At 43.5% G+C, this 13,877-nt stretch overlaps 1 protein-coding gene across 6 annotated transcripts in view; it reads left to right on the forward strand.

Moving 5' to 3' along the window:
• fbrsl1 (fibrosin-like 1) overlaps positions 1-13,877 on the forward strand; it is a 250,529-nt gene that overhangs the window by 162,812 nt on the left and 73,840 nt on the right. The window lies entirely within an intron of this gene.

A 13,877-nucleotide genomic window follows, 5' to 3' on the forward strand; every position in this document is an offset into this window, starting at 1 on the left:
GTTTAAACCATTTGACAGATGTAGTCTATCAGTTTCACTTGTGTGTATTTGTTTATCACAGACTTGGAGGTGGTTGTCTGATGGCAGCCACCTGGTTACAAGATGAAACGCCTTTGGGGAACCTTACGCATTCTAATTCCTCCACAGTTTAGCAATTACTCCCTGGTAAATGAATGAGATAGCATGCCTAATCTCCTGTAAGCCTAGCTCCCAGTTCTGTGGAAATGTCTGCAGCTCTCCTTATAAATAATACATTGATAGTAGGCCCAATTTGCATTAACTGTAGCCTGGCAAGTCAATAGGCTTTTATCTCTTCATTGAAGCGAGAAGGAACCGAGGGCGCTAGCTAGTTGACACGACGGAGAGACGTAGCAGGCCTGTCAGTCTCCATGCGGCTCCCTGGCATCGCTGAGAAGGGGGGGGGGGGCAGAGAGGGACGTAAAGTAGGAGGGAAGCTCTCAGACTGTTTCCTTTTCAGGGTTTTGTTTTCCTTCTTGCTCTACTAGTTCCTTGAGTCTTGTAACAGTTCTATAGTGTCACACATTTTGACATTTACTATATAAAAGTTTGATACAAGGACGCTAAACAACACTAAATAAAAAGGAGGAAAAAAAACAAGGATTGCTGTGTTGCTATGTTGTTGGTTAGGTGTCAGTCTCTGTCTGTTCAAAAAACAGCTCCATATTTTCGATTTGGCACCAGTTATGTTTGCCAGCTTAGGTGGGCCGGGATGCAGTTCAAGACACGCTATTAGACATTGCTGCCAAGCTTTCAGCTGTCCGATTGTTGAATTCTGTACCAATTACACACAGTCCACTGTCAAGAGCCAGACTGGTCAGGCTTTTCTCTGCTCATACACTTGTCATCTGATCAGTATGGCATGAAGTGGTATTTCATCTTGCCAACCATTACTGGTTCATACAAATGAATACTGAATGCAATCTATGAAAAAGACTCATTTTTTACAAATGCTACTTTTATTACAAGTTAAGTGAGAAACATACTAAATAATCATGATACCTAAACCATTAATGTGAATCCAATAGGTACCAAAATAATACTGCAAATTAAGTTGAGTTATATTGGCTTTTAATGTGAAATAACTGTTGATTTCACTCTGTCTGAGTTCTTCTGTCAGTAATGTTTTAAAATCGACCTATCCTTTTAAGGTCACTTAAGAAGTAACAAATACAGATCTGTAATAGGACTTGTTTAACATTACTAACATAAAGAATGACTACATATATATATATATATATATATGTATATACAGTATATATATATATACCTAAATGTTCCTCCTCAATTGCTGCTCGCTAACGTTAGCTTTGCATCAGCAAGCAGCATGTGATGGAACAGCGACTTTGGAAGACATGAACCTTACATAAATGCAACATGAGTGTAAAATCAGAGTTCCCATCTTCTTCCATTATGACACGCAATACCTAATCTTTCCAAGCATTGAGCAATAAGAACCTGTGTCACGCCCAACATAGCAACCCATCAACATAGCCGCATGCTCTATTTGAAAGCTTTATCACAAAGTAAGATATTATCCATTGTTCTAATGATGGCCATGTTCCATTCTGAGGAGCAGAGGTATTGAACAAAGAAAAGCTTTCATTCTCAGCCAACAGGAAATGAACAGCAACATTCCAAAACAGGTTTCACGATTATGAAATCTTTGAAAATATACTGTTCACAACAGTGCAAGACAAAAAGAGCATCTGGATAAAGACTAAAGCAGTGCTGACCTTTTCATTCCTCAGAAAGACATAATATCATAATTAAGGTGAGATGATGAGAGTTGCGTATCATCCACAGCACATTGCTGAGGAAAGAAGAAGACCGGGAAGAGGTACTTTGACAGGCCATCACCAAAAGCAGAAAAAGAAAACGACGGTGTAAAAATTGGGTACCGTGAGGAGAAAGACAAACACTGTCATTTGTAATTGCCCGCACTCGGGATAACACGACAGCGATAATTTTGTGTAACGTTTTGCTGAAACAGGTGCCAGCTCGTATCTTTCCAATGAAAACAAAGAACTCCTTTCACATCAGATTACCAGCCACCTAAACACCCACATTGTCAGGATTTCACAGATTAACTTAATTAGAATATAGCTTCCAGGTGTGCCCCCTGGGTGCAATCAGTTGCACTGTATTTTGAATAAAACTGACGAGTTGCTTTTACAGGAAAGCCGGTTTAGATTGCTGGACCTTGTGAAGTTCGCTCTTATCAAAGCAGCGAGATAGCATGCAGTGATGTGTTTCCTTGAATTCTTCTGAGATGGGCCGGGTCACCTCCAGTTCTAGGCGAGGCTGCTCTAAAGGGGATCTTTTGGGTAAATCGGCCACGCTTTGTGTTCTCATGACTGGCGTTTCTTCTGGGGAGGCCTGTCATATGATGTCCAAGATTAAATGATGACAATGAAAACTATTCAGTGTTCATTTGAAAAAAAATTACAGCGTTGACCTTGAATTGCCTCACTTATGTCTGCACCCTGGGGGGGGGGGGGGGAGCCACATAATTAAGTGTTCCTTATGGGTATTTAACAGACGTTACCGTTTTTGGGCATATATATCACATGCTCATAAAGAAGCTAACATGTTGTTTGGCAATACAAGGACTAAGTGTATTCAAGTCAGTTTGAGGCCATGCTATGGAACTGGGAACATCTTTCTTTATTCTTGATCCAAATATTTTGACCCACTTAATGACTGTGTGATTAAAATGTATTGACATGCCCCAGAACACGTGTTAGTGGTTCAGTGTTTCACAAAATAATGTGTTGAATGAATGGTTGCGCTTGTGTAATGGTGACATCTGTGATAACAAGACGTCACAAGATCAGTGTTGAATGTGAATGTGAATGAGATGTGTTATTTAACATACTTCCTAATTAGATGTTTTTATTTGGCTCTTTGTGAGAAATGTTTTAATAGTTTCCTCTTTTCTGGTTTATTACTCATGGATTGCATTAACATACTTACAATCTGGTAAACTAACTTAGGTCAAGCAATTTTTAAGACTTATTTTAAGACTTACAAATTCCGCAATCGGTGTCCTAACGCCAGGTCTTATTCAAAGTGCCCTTTCAACTGCTATAAAAAATGCTGCTCCACCTGTAATCTATCAACCTCTGACACGTGAGAGATACTCCAAGTCAAAAGGGTCATTTTCATTCATGGGAGAGGCAGGGAAAGAAATAGAGCGGGAGTTATCCCTTCCCAGTTTGTTCATGCACTCTACTGAAGTGTCATCCTATCTCCATTAGGCCCCACTTTTTCATCCTCACTGGCTCCTCCAATTTCCTCCGTATTCTTTCTCCGGCGCAAATAATACAGTGGCCGTCTGCCTGCCTGCGGAACGTTAGCATGAACCGCTTATATTCTCTGCAGCCCTTAACACAGCAGCCTTGTGTCGGGTGCTCTGCCACCGCCACAGCCGCATCACCATAGCCACAGCGGAGGACACCCAGGTCGGCTAATTCTATTTGGTCCTATTTGCCGAGCAGTCACTCAGCAGACAGTGTATCTGTCTCGGGGGGAGTCTCCAAGGACCATTACCACATCCTGTCTATGAGCTCTTTTATGGCTCCGGTGTACTCATCTGCCAGGGCAGCGCACAGGCTCTGATTGACACATTAATTCCTTCTCTACCCCCTTATCTCCCTGCTGTGTGCAGAATGAATGCCATATCACCGCGTCGGAGCGTCTCTACCGGCTTATCAGTAATGGCTCGTCAGCTCGTGGTATCCTCCCAGCTGATGAATTCGGGGGGGAGGGGGGGGGGGTGTACGCTCTGTGAAGCAAGCAGTGCACCCCCAACAAAAAGCAAACATGCTGTGGGGATTTCAAACTTATCCGTTAGCACCACCTCTACCCTCACCTCTCTATTTCTTCTTTGAATGATCATCCTCCTGGTATATGCTCTCTATCTGTCATTACCAGTCTTGTCGAATTTGACTTCCTCCCCTCCGTCGCCATCTTGGAGAAGGAAAACAGCAATAGTCAAATATATTCATGTATGTATGTTCCCCCTCCTACATACCCCCTCAACCCCCGCTGCTTTGTAAGATCTAGATTGGTCTCTGAGAGTCATCATATTCAATAACAAACAGGCCACCCACCAGCCCGCTGACAACCAGAACGTTTTTTTATGGACAGGAAAAATGGACCGGCTTAATGTTTCGACACAAGTGCTCATCCGTCCTCATCTCTTTAATGAAATTAGATTAAGTGCACCTGGGAAAGAGCTGAGAAAGCAGAATGCCTCGCCACCTCCTTTAATCTAAAACCAATTTGCCAGTAATATTCCTTTCCCCCCAGCTTGGGATTCACCGGCCTCCATTCAAAATGGAGGAGGAACGAGACGAGACCAGAACTGACTGGTTGCATTCAGCTCCCCACAGGCACTGTGAAATTAGAACTGACACCGGCAACACAGCCCTTAATATGGAGATGTCATTTTTCTCCTCTTGCTTTTGTCTTTCTTCCCCCCCTCCCTCAGTTCCTTCCTCTATTCACTACAGTTTTGACTTTGTGGCTAAGGGTTAATGCTGAGATTAGAGTTATGCCATAATCAACTTTTTAGATGATGACTTCTAACTTTGTAGATTGGCCAGAACTACTCGGATCATGATGTTCCTCACATCTCGCTATTACAATGAACCTGGAAACATTTATCGGTTTGATTTTTATTGAGCTGTTTGCAACATGCTCTCATTTCTGGTCAGATCCAAATCATGTGTGCTCTGCAGCTTAATGTTTCTTATTTTTTATTTATTTTCGTGGTTCTCAGGAGATACATCTGTTGTGCATTTAGAGCACAAGTATGCGGTGAACAGAGAGGACATTTGGATTTGTCTCTGAAGTGAAGAAGGACGCCTTGAGTCTTATGCGATGTGTGTTTGTCTGCAAGCTTGGCGTGAAGTGAGTGTAAGGGCAAGCTCAGCGGTGAAACCAAGCCCCAGTGCATGTTGGGAAGAAGAGGCGTGATGACAGAGTAAAACTTGGAGCTTCTGCAGGGCCAGCCTACAGACACAGCCAACAGACATCAGCAAAGACTGCTTGTCACTAGCAATGCATGTCATACGGCGATGCAGGGACAGTCAACATGGCCGTGGCGTCATTGATGTGGCACCCAATAGCCTGGTCCAGATTCTTTCTTAAAGGTTAGCAATGATGTTGGCATTGCAGATGAAAATAGAAGGGTTGTGGGAAGCAAAACCGCGCCAGCCACTCGGAGCAGGGGAGGTGTGAAAACATAACATGGCATCAAGACTGTAATCTTCTTTCACTTACTGCCTCCTCTCACTGATATTTTTTTCTGTTGGCAGAGGGTGTTAATAGAACAAATGGCCGTCCCTTTGTTCTGTTAGAATCATAACACGCACCCCTAACCCTCTGTCTTTGAAAAAGCAGTGCTCTGCAAACGCTTTGAGAAAATCCTGTCACCACTCAGCGACGTTCAACAGCGTGTGATCATTGTTATTGAGGGACTTATTGTTGCCCCGATGAACACAAGGTTTTGGTTTGTGTTTTTCCCTCCACCTCAACCAGATCCGTTTTTAGAGGTGGTTTTTCCTCAACAACACTACTTTTCCCACCTGAGAGCCCTGCCTCTGTAATAGGAGAGGTTTCAGCAGCGGCCAGGTGGAATGCTCGATTGCACAATTTTCTGCTGGAGATCTTGTCAGTTCAATGATACACTGATAGAGAAAGCATGGCCTGCCATATCAAACTCGACAAGAAGTGCAGTTTTACTCCAGCTGTGGTGCCACTGATACTCAGTGTGTCTGCAGATGAAGACAATTGCACTATGCATTTTTTACAGATGATCTTCTAGTAATACAAATGAAAGTTGAAATTTCTTTCCTGTAAAACTGCCTTCATCAATATTTCCAACATTAGCATAAGATAGGATTACTGCGTAATGTTAAGAGGGCCGCAGCTTTTATTAGTAGCATAACCTCGTGCCTCCCTTTCAAAATAATTAGATTGCAAAAAATAATATCAAACATAAAACCTAATTAACCTGAAGTGACTTCATGCGTAGTATGTGTTGAGTTATGCACAGCAGTTAATGAGCATCCACTTAATAGAAGGTAAAGCATAACACAGCCCTGAGAGTAATTCCAATGCAGTTGTGGGACACAAAGTTAAACAGGAAGCTAAACTGACTGACCTTGTGCTCAGTGTGTGTCCACTGTGCTCCAAAAGCAGCATGGCACAGCATTTGAATATCAATCCAAGCACTATATACATTTTTCCACATGAGTAATAAAAGTAAAATTGACTCCATATTGGGTGCAGAAGTTCTGTGGACAGAGGGAAAAAAAAAGGCACAAATGTTTTTGTATATGTGGATGTATGATTTGAGTGTTTCTGATCGTGCATAAACATAACGTCTAAGTGGGTTTTTATTCAATAAACATGGTTGGACCGTAATTACTTACACATTTCTTCTGGCTGGAAATGCAAGACAGACTTGATGTGCGTTTAGAGCTGGCGCACCAAGACTCATGTCTGTCCCAGCCTTGGCTTGTCTGCGCAAGACTTCCTAATGCAAGAGGACTTGCTTTTTCTCCACAACAAAGGGCATATGCGATCATGGATGGATATAAAATCCCCTGTTGTTATTTTGGATTCAGTGCCATCGGAGATAAAGTTTCCCAAAAGATGCGTTGTTTCCTCTCAGGCCAGGAATACATCAGTAAGTGGAGCTTAGGTCCACTGTGACTGTGAAAAGAATGCTTGGAGAGCCTCAGTTCTCTCCTCAGAAAAAGAGGCCAGTCAGCGAAGTAGTATGCTAGTCACATTTCGTTGTATAAATCTTAGAAGGAAAATCAACACACATCAATCATGAAGTCACTGGTCATTGTTATTTCTTTGGGCTCTGTTTTCTGTTTCAAAATATTTCCCTCAGAAAGCCAAGTTTCACAGTCTTTAAGAGAAGGATCATCTGCAGCCCTTATAATGGTGATGATGGACAGTAAAGGAAGTGGGCACTGAGTATGAGCCTCTCTCCCACCCACTGAGAGAAACATATTCCATCTTTCTTTTGCTAACCACTTGAGCATCTCCAAGTCAATCTAAACACTCAGATGCCTGTGGATGGGCTGGCGACTGCCAGACCTCAAGCCCTGCAGGCCCTCTCACGTCACTTGGGCTCCAGAGGGAACTTTCCGAACGTGTATGTGATGTGGAAAGCCGAGAACCCCGGAGAGCACTCTGAGATCAGGCCCAAGCACACACAGGGGCCAGCTGCCTTCAATTAAGCCAGAAACCCCAGCCTCTGCAGTGCCTTATGCACAAAACCATTCTGCTTTGATCTGCGCCATCCAGGGGAAAAGGTACAGGGCTCGAAAGATTACAGGGGAAAAAATAATTATTGTATCAAAGGGTGTTCCATAAAAGTTAACAGGGGGATTTTTAGGCTTAGGGGGCAGCGGGAAGCAGGTATTAACGATGACTGTCACTCATGTTCATTTGCCAGTTATTTTCCCTTCGCCTTTTCAGTGAGCTTTAATTAGTGGACACACCTGGTCTCTCTCCAAAATTAACTGTGGAACTCTCCCTGCCACTTTAGTTTTTATGGGCGCAGAAGATCAATTCTGAGTGTTGCAGGGCGCAGAGGCACAACTGAAGCTGATATGCTTGTCAGTTTCGGCCTGACACACAGAAGACGTACAGCAGCTCTTGGATATGTATGAGGTTTGGAGCCACAGACAGAGGCCAGCATTAAAACTGTCCCCCTGCCAAGCACCACAGACGCAGGCAGCATGGGCATCCATTAAATTAATTTGACTTCATTAGTGCAGACCTGCTAGCCCTGGGGTGCCCACAGAGATGCCAGGGGGTGGGAGGTAGAGGGGGGTGGTGGTTGAGTGGCATCAGCCGCTGTGCTCGGAGGAGACCGAACACATGGCACTGACAGGCGGAATATGGCCCCAGTTCTTACACCGGGACAGCTGCCAAACAAAGGCAACATGCGTCACTGGCTTCAGGGGAGCTCAATCAACACCCGGTCGGAGCATTAACGCCATGCGCGCCGCGCCACATCAGTGAGGAGGCCGCGGGTCGCTGGGCAGTCTGCAAGTCATGCGTGTGCACACAGTGAATGTGGCAGTGTGATATGATACAGAGACACTGCCAACAGGTTGACCTACTGCCATCACCTTTGTGTCTGCTGCCAGAAAAGCTCATTTTGTCAGGTTACAAAACTCACATTTACGCGTGTTAGTGACTTATAGCAATGATATGTTATATATAGGATAATATGTATTGTCTTTGAATGCAAGATGATTGTCCCATGCTTTACTCAGATATAGTCCTACAGTAGAGTCCTACAAAATATTCAAGGTAGTGCCATTTCAACAGACACTGTAGGTGACTTATTTCTATGATTGAGAATAAAATATATTTTATCTTGAGCTAATGGACCTGGTATTGATAATAAATGCCTGCTTTTGAGTTGAAAGTTTATCTTACCAAGTAATTTTTTTCTGGATCTTAAAATCTTTTCAGACCAAAAATAATACCGCTATAGTGTGGGTTGGTCAGATTAAGTAGCTTGGATTTCTTGTTCATATTCATTCCTTTTAGCCGTCCATATTCAGCTAATGTCAAATCCACCAGTCCATTTAGCGAGGTTACATGCTTTTGCTAAAAAGCACCGTAACAGCATTTTTAACCTGCAACCTGCCAGCCTGCTTGTGTAACCTCGAGGCAACCGTTGCCAGCTTCTCGAGCTGACCGTAGCTCTGCAGGGAGTGTTGCACCTGATAAATAGAGAAGTGTGGAAATAAATAAATAATGGGAGGCATTAAGTCCGGATTGGACTGGAAGGTAGCCTGAGGGTGGTAAGTGTTCAGTCTGACAGCAGCGAACACTTTGATCAGAGGGCCCCGTCTGAAGATCGCTTCCACATCTGCACAGGGGGAACGAGCTGTAAACTGCCAAGAAGCATTTTAATGACAGTTGGATTATAAAATGAAAGAGAGCTCCAGATGGCAGGCAGTGCAGCGGCTGCGGTTCAGGGGGAGACTGTTTAAACTGCTTTTTTATTGATAAAATATGGGGTGAAAAATTGCGCAGAGCTTATTAGGCATCCCGCTGTGATGTTGCTCAGCTGGCCAAGCTGTTCACCCTGGCCCCCGTCCAAACATGCCTCCATACATTTTTAGCATTTTACCTTTATATCTGTGAGATCCCTGCTTGTTAAGTTGACCCTGGCTCCCCAAAACCCCCCACTCCGTATTTGTCCTTTGAAAGACTGGCTCGTGTCCTTTTTTTTTTGTTTGTTTTTTCCTAGAACGGCTGGATGAAAGCAATGTTAGCAGTTCGACATAGACTGAGGAGGTTGGAGGGGGTTCGCGCATAGCATGCTCATTATTGTCTGCCAAGAACCAGAACTCAGCCCTTAAACAACTTAATTCCTTCATGATTTCATTAGCTTTACTCACGTAGTGATGAAATGAGACCAGCCTTATTAATTCAAGACACTGTGGTTGTGCTTTCTAGATCCACAGAGTACTCATCTGGCCATTGACATTTAGTAACTGTCTGCAATCGTGGCCAGAAGGTAGAAACAGTTGGACTTAGTGTAAATCTACTACCAAGTTGCACGAATGTTATTCGGCATTAGAATGTACTGTAATAAATGAGTTCCTTTTAGGCCCACTGGAGAAGTGGAAAGACAAGGGTTTGTTCAGTAATGAATTCCCTTTCAAAGGTGCCACCTTGAGGCTTTATAATGCACCCGTTGGATAGAAAGCATGCTGATTAATAAGGGGAAAAGGCATAATAATTAAATGTTATGTGATGTTAGTTAAATAAGATCATCACCTTTTGAATTAAGTGTCTCCCCGTTACTTACTTTACACTAAATTGCTCTCATGCACATCTTTGATCTCGAGCTCAAATTGAATTTGCTTGAGATGTGAATAGACCTGACTCGAGAGCTGGGAAAAAATAATGGTCTTAATAGAAGGGACCAGTGAAAGCCATTTTTGCTCCATCAAAATCCATACATGTCAGATGTATGCTCTGAGTGGGCGGCTATTCAGCCGCGATGCGTTGTTAGCCGTGCTCTCACTGCTAATTTAAAATCCATTTAAGCTGATGGGGTGGTTGACTAAAATGCTGTTGTGACGGCCTCGCAAAGATGGCAGTCTGGATTTTTTTTCATACCTTCAGAAAACAGGCAGCCCCAATTTATACTCCATAACTACCACTTCAAGGCCAACCCGCCGCGCCCCCATTCCACCCTCGCGCCTACCCACGGCATCAAAGACAATTACTGTCGACATCACATCAAATTACGACTGTTGGTTTGCTTGTTTGTCTCGTTATGTGGCTTAAAACTGCCATCTCCCACCCAGGGAAGGTCCCCTCCCATCTGCCCACCCTTATGGATTTACACACACACACACACACACACACACACACACACACACACATACATCCCCTTCCAGCACAGAGAAGAGAAAAGACAGGCAGCCGACAGCCTAATGGACTAATTTGTAATTGCGAATGAGAAAAAGCGGAGTTGTTGGACGTGTTATAATTTGACAGAGTGGCAGCTCTGAGTCGGACAATGACGCCTCAACCACAAATCTTCCCCTCCCTCCTCTCCCTCTCCTTCAAATGCTTTCTTTCTTCCCCTCCGTGGAGAATAGTCAGAAAGGAAGGTGATGGGGGAGAGATGCTTTCGGCACATTCTGCTGCTCAAAGCTCCTGGCTCTGTCATATTCCTTTTCTTTCCACCCACCCCCCTCATATCCCTACCTCCCCTCCTCTACTTTCACATGGATCCCATAGGATAGGATAGGGAAACTATCTCAGAGCATTCAGATGCGTTTGAAGTGCAGGACAGATGGGGGGGCTCGAGGGACTGTAAAAAATGAATCGAGGCTAGTAATAGGAGAGATGTTTTGAATCCTCTCCCCCATAAGTTATTTATCAGGGGCCCTTAGTGGTGGAGGAAGACTTCAGAGTGCTCCCTTAATGTAGCTTCTGATGACTAGAAGGGGGGCTGTTCCAGGAAGTACTGCTGTAAAACAGGAGGGGAACATTAGCAGGGAAGTCTCTCAGGGCCCGGTCAAAGGAGAGGAACAACACGCAGGGCGGCTCTTTCCCAGCATGCAACACAGGACAGAGAAGAGAGGTATACAAGAAGATATCCCGGAGCCCCCCCAACAGCCAGTGATATCACACGAGTTTCAGAGCAAGACGTTCCGTACCAGCATTCCCACCACGTTAGGCATGTTTGAGGAGACAAGGTCCTCAAAAAAGTTGTGAAAATAAATAACAAAAAGCAGAACCAGATGAACAGAAGGCTGTGACTGCTGGTTACTTTGGTATTCATTCATATGATGACTCCCTAGCATTGCCTATTTTCTATTTACAATGATCTTCTTTATTATAACAGGTCAGAGCCTGTACAGAAGGCCAGTTAACTCAGCAGATAATTCAAAGAGAAAGCACTGATTTGGACCTCAGTGCAGCAAAGTCATTTATCTCTTTAGTCACAGCCATCACCCTTGACCCTCTTTGGACCTTGTGCTTGAAAAAAAAAAAGTGCCTTTTAATGCTACTGCCAGAAACAGTGTTGATAGATTAAAGCTGCTGATAGATGCCGCAAATTTTCATGCAACCATATAATTAGTTTTGTTGTGTTTGCCACACAATTCTGTTCTTTTTTTTAAAAGCACGGTGTTCTAAAATGATCCATCAAAACACAGGATAATGAATATGAATCAGTTAAAGGTGATGAAAGTTTCGATAAACATAGTAATTATACCAATACAGCATGCCATGTCTTTATCTTTTTCATACCAAAAACATCAAACAACAGCGAGTGCTCACAATACAAACACTGAAATGATTTGTTCTCAATGTCACCCAATATTATTTTGTTCTTCGATATGTAATCGCCTAACCGCATCGCATCCGTAATATTCAAAAATCAGCATCTGTCAACGACCGAAAAGCAATACGTGGGTCTCCCCACCTTGAAACAGTGTAAATGTGCAATAACAAACGCCAGTAATGGGCCGAGCCAACCAGGGAAGTCTGTGATCACATGAGACTAATGGCCTCTGAACTGATCACTGAGACTAATAAAGACCAGCTAACGACATAGCCTCTTCGTTTGTGCTAATTGCTCTCCCTGGACCTCTGCCGTGGCCCGTGTCTCCCGAGCATCTGTCACCAGGCATATTCCCTGACACGGCTCAGACCCTGGCCTCGGTCTCAAAGCCGGGCACACCGCCAGAAACGATTGTCCTCTGGTGTCCTTTTACTACGGTGAGGTGTGAAAAACATTGTCGAGGTATGTTGTTTGTTTACCAAGATTTACATCTTGGTAAAACTGGACGTGTCCATGTCCAGATGACGAGCTCAACGATTTCACCCTGAGGCATATGCTCTCATCTTTAGCACAGTACAGTTCAGCCAAATCAATTTGGAGTCACAAAGAAGAATACTCATAGTTATTTTTAAATGTGTGATTCTTCTTTTGTTTCTCAGCTTTGAGTAGCTGAAAGCGAATCTTCTACAATGCTTGATCCCAAATACAAATATATGACTTACTGTTTGATGGATAAGATTATTGATATGTTAGGGATGCTATTAGAATATTCTTTAGAAAATGATTAAGTCTTTGTGGTGCAAGCAGGGAGACATACTGGACGGCTATCAGTGTGACCCCAAACATGAGGAAACCTCTATGGAGCCGTGTGTGTCTGGAATTGTCGCTAGTGCGATGTTGGCGTTGTCACAAACACCGACTCCATCCTACTCATGTGGTATCATAAATAAAATGGTACTCTAAAATTCTTTTGGACTTTCCTGATTTACATTTAATTTCTAATGTTATATATTTAAATTTCATTATAAAGTCGCATATAATACTAATGCGTCGACGTGTTTAATCATTGCTGTCCATCTGATAATTCGGCAAAATGATATATTTGACTCTTTTGGCACGTTGGTCTCTGTGCTGTCATGCCAGTTCATTATATTTGGCTGAGTGAGACATGGAGAGAGAGATGGTGATGGTGATTAGTGAGAGGCTGCACCCAGGTGCTGCGATTTGCTCAGGTACCAGGTTTGTGGAGCAGGTGTGAATGATTGACATATTGTGGTCCATTTTCATCTGAAACGGTCCCATTGTTCTGTTTCTGTTCATTAAGCGAGTTTAGAAACATTAAGCACATTTTTAAAAACCAGCCACGGAAATCACACTTTCCAGCTGACGATAAACCAAGCCTGAGATTGCTTATCAGATGTTTTCTCTGAATGGCCATTAATCCTCAGCATACATTATGCTTTACAGAATATAAGTATGGCGCTATCCATACATTAGACAGGCCATTGCTTACATATCTTTAAGCAAGAAACGCATAAGCTTTGATTTGTACCAAGTGGCAACCTCTGGTGCTGAGAAATGGCGCCATCGTGGATGTTCCCAAAAACTGCAGTTTGGGCCACTTGAGGTTGGCTCCAAAAGTGAGCCAATCCCCATAGAACCGCTTGTTACAATGCCCAGCTTACCAGCAGAAATAAACATGTTCACTGCCCAGTACAAAAAAGGGTTTTGGTCTCTACCGCTAATTTCCCCGTTCATGACATCTGTTTTGGGGATGATTTTTTTTATATATAACTCACCGGTTTAAATTATATCAAGGCTTCAAATTAGGCATAATTGAAGGCGTTCCCCCGTTGATTGACAGGTAGGTGCCGTCTCAGGTTGCTAGCTGTCTGCTCTGCTGCGTCACCCAACCTAAGCCCATTTCTAGAGTCGGGCTGTGTCGTCACTTGCAGGATGGCAAAGGCCGGAGTCAACCACTTTGAGTTTCGCAACGGCT

The sequence above is a fragment of the Anarhichas minor genome, unplaced genomic scaffold (assembly GCF_050575085.1).
Source record: "Anarhichas minor isolate MPS153535 unplaced genomic scaffold, ASM5057508v1 ptg000030l, whole genome shotgun sequence".
In the NCBI taxonomy this organism is placed as follows: Eukaryota; Metazoa; Chordata; class Actinopteri; order Perciformes; family Anarhichadidae; genus Anarhichas; species Anarhichas minor.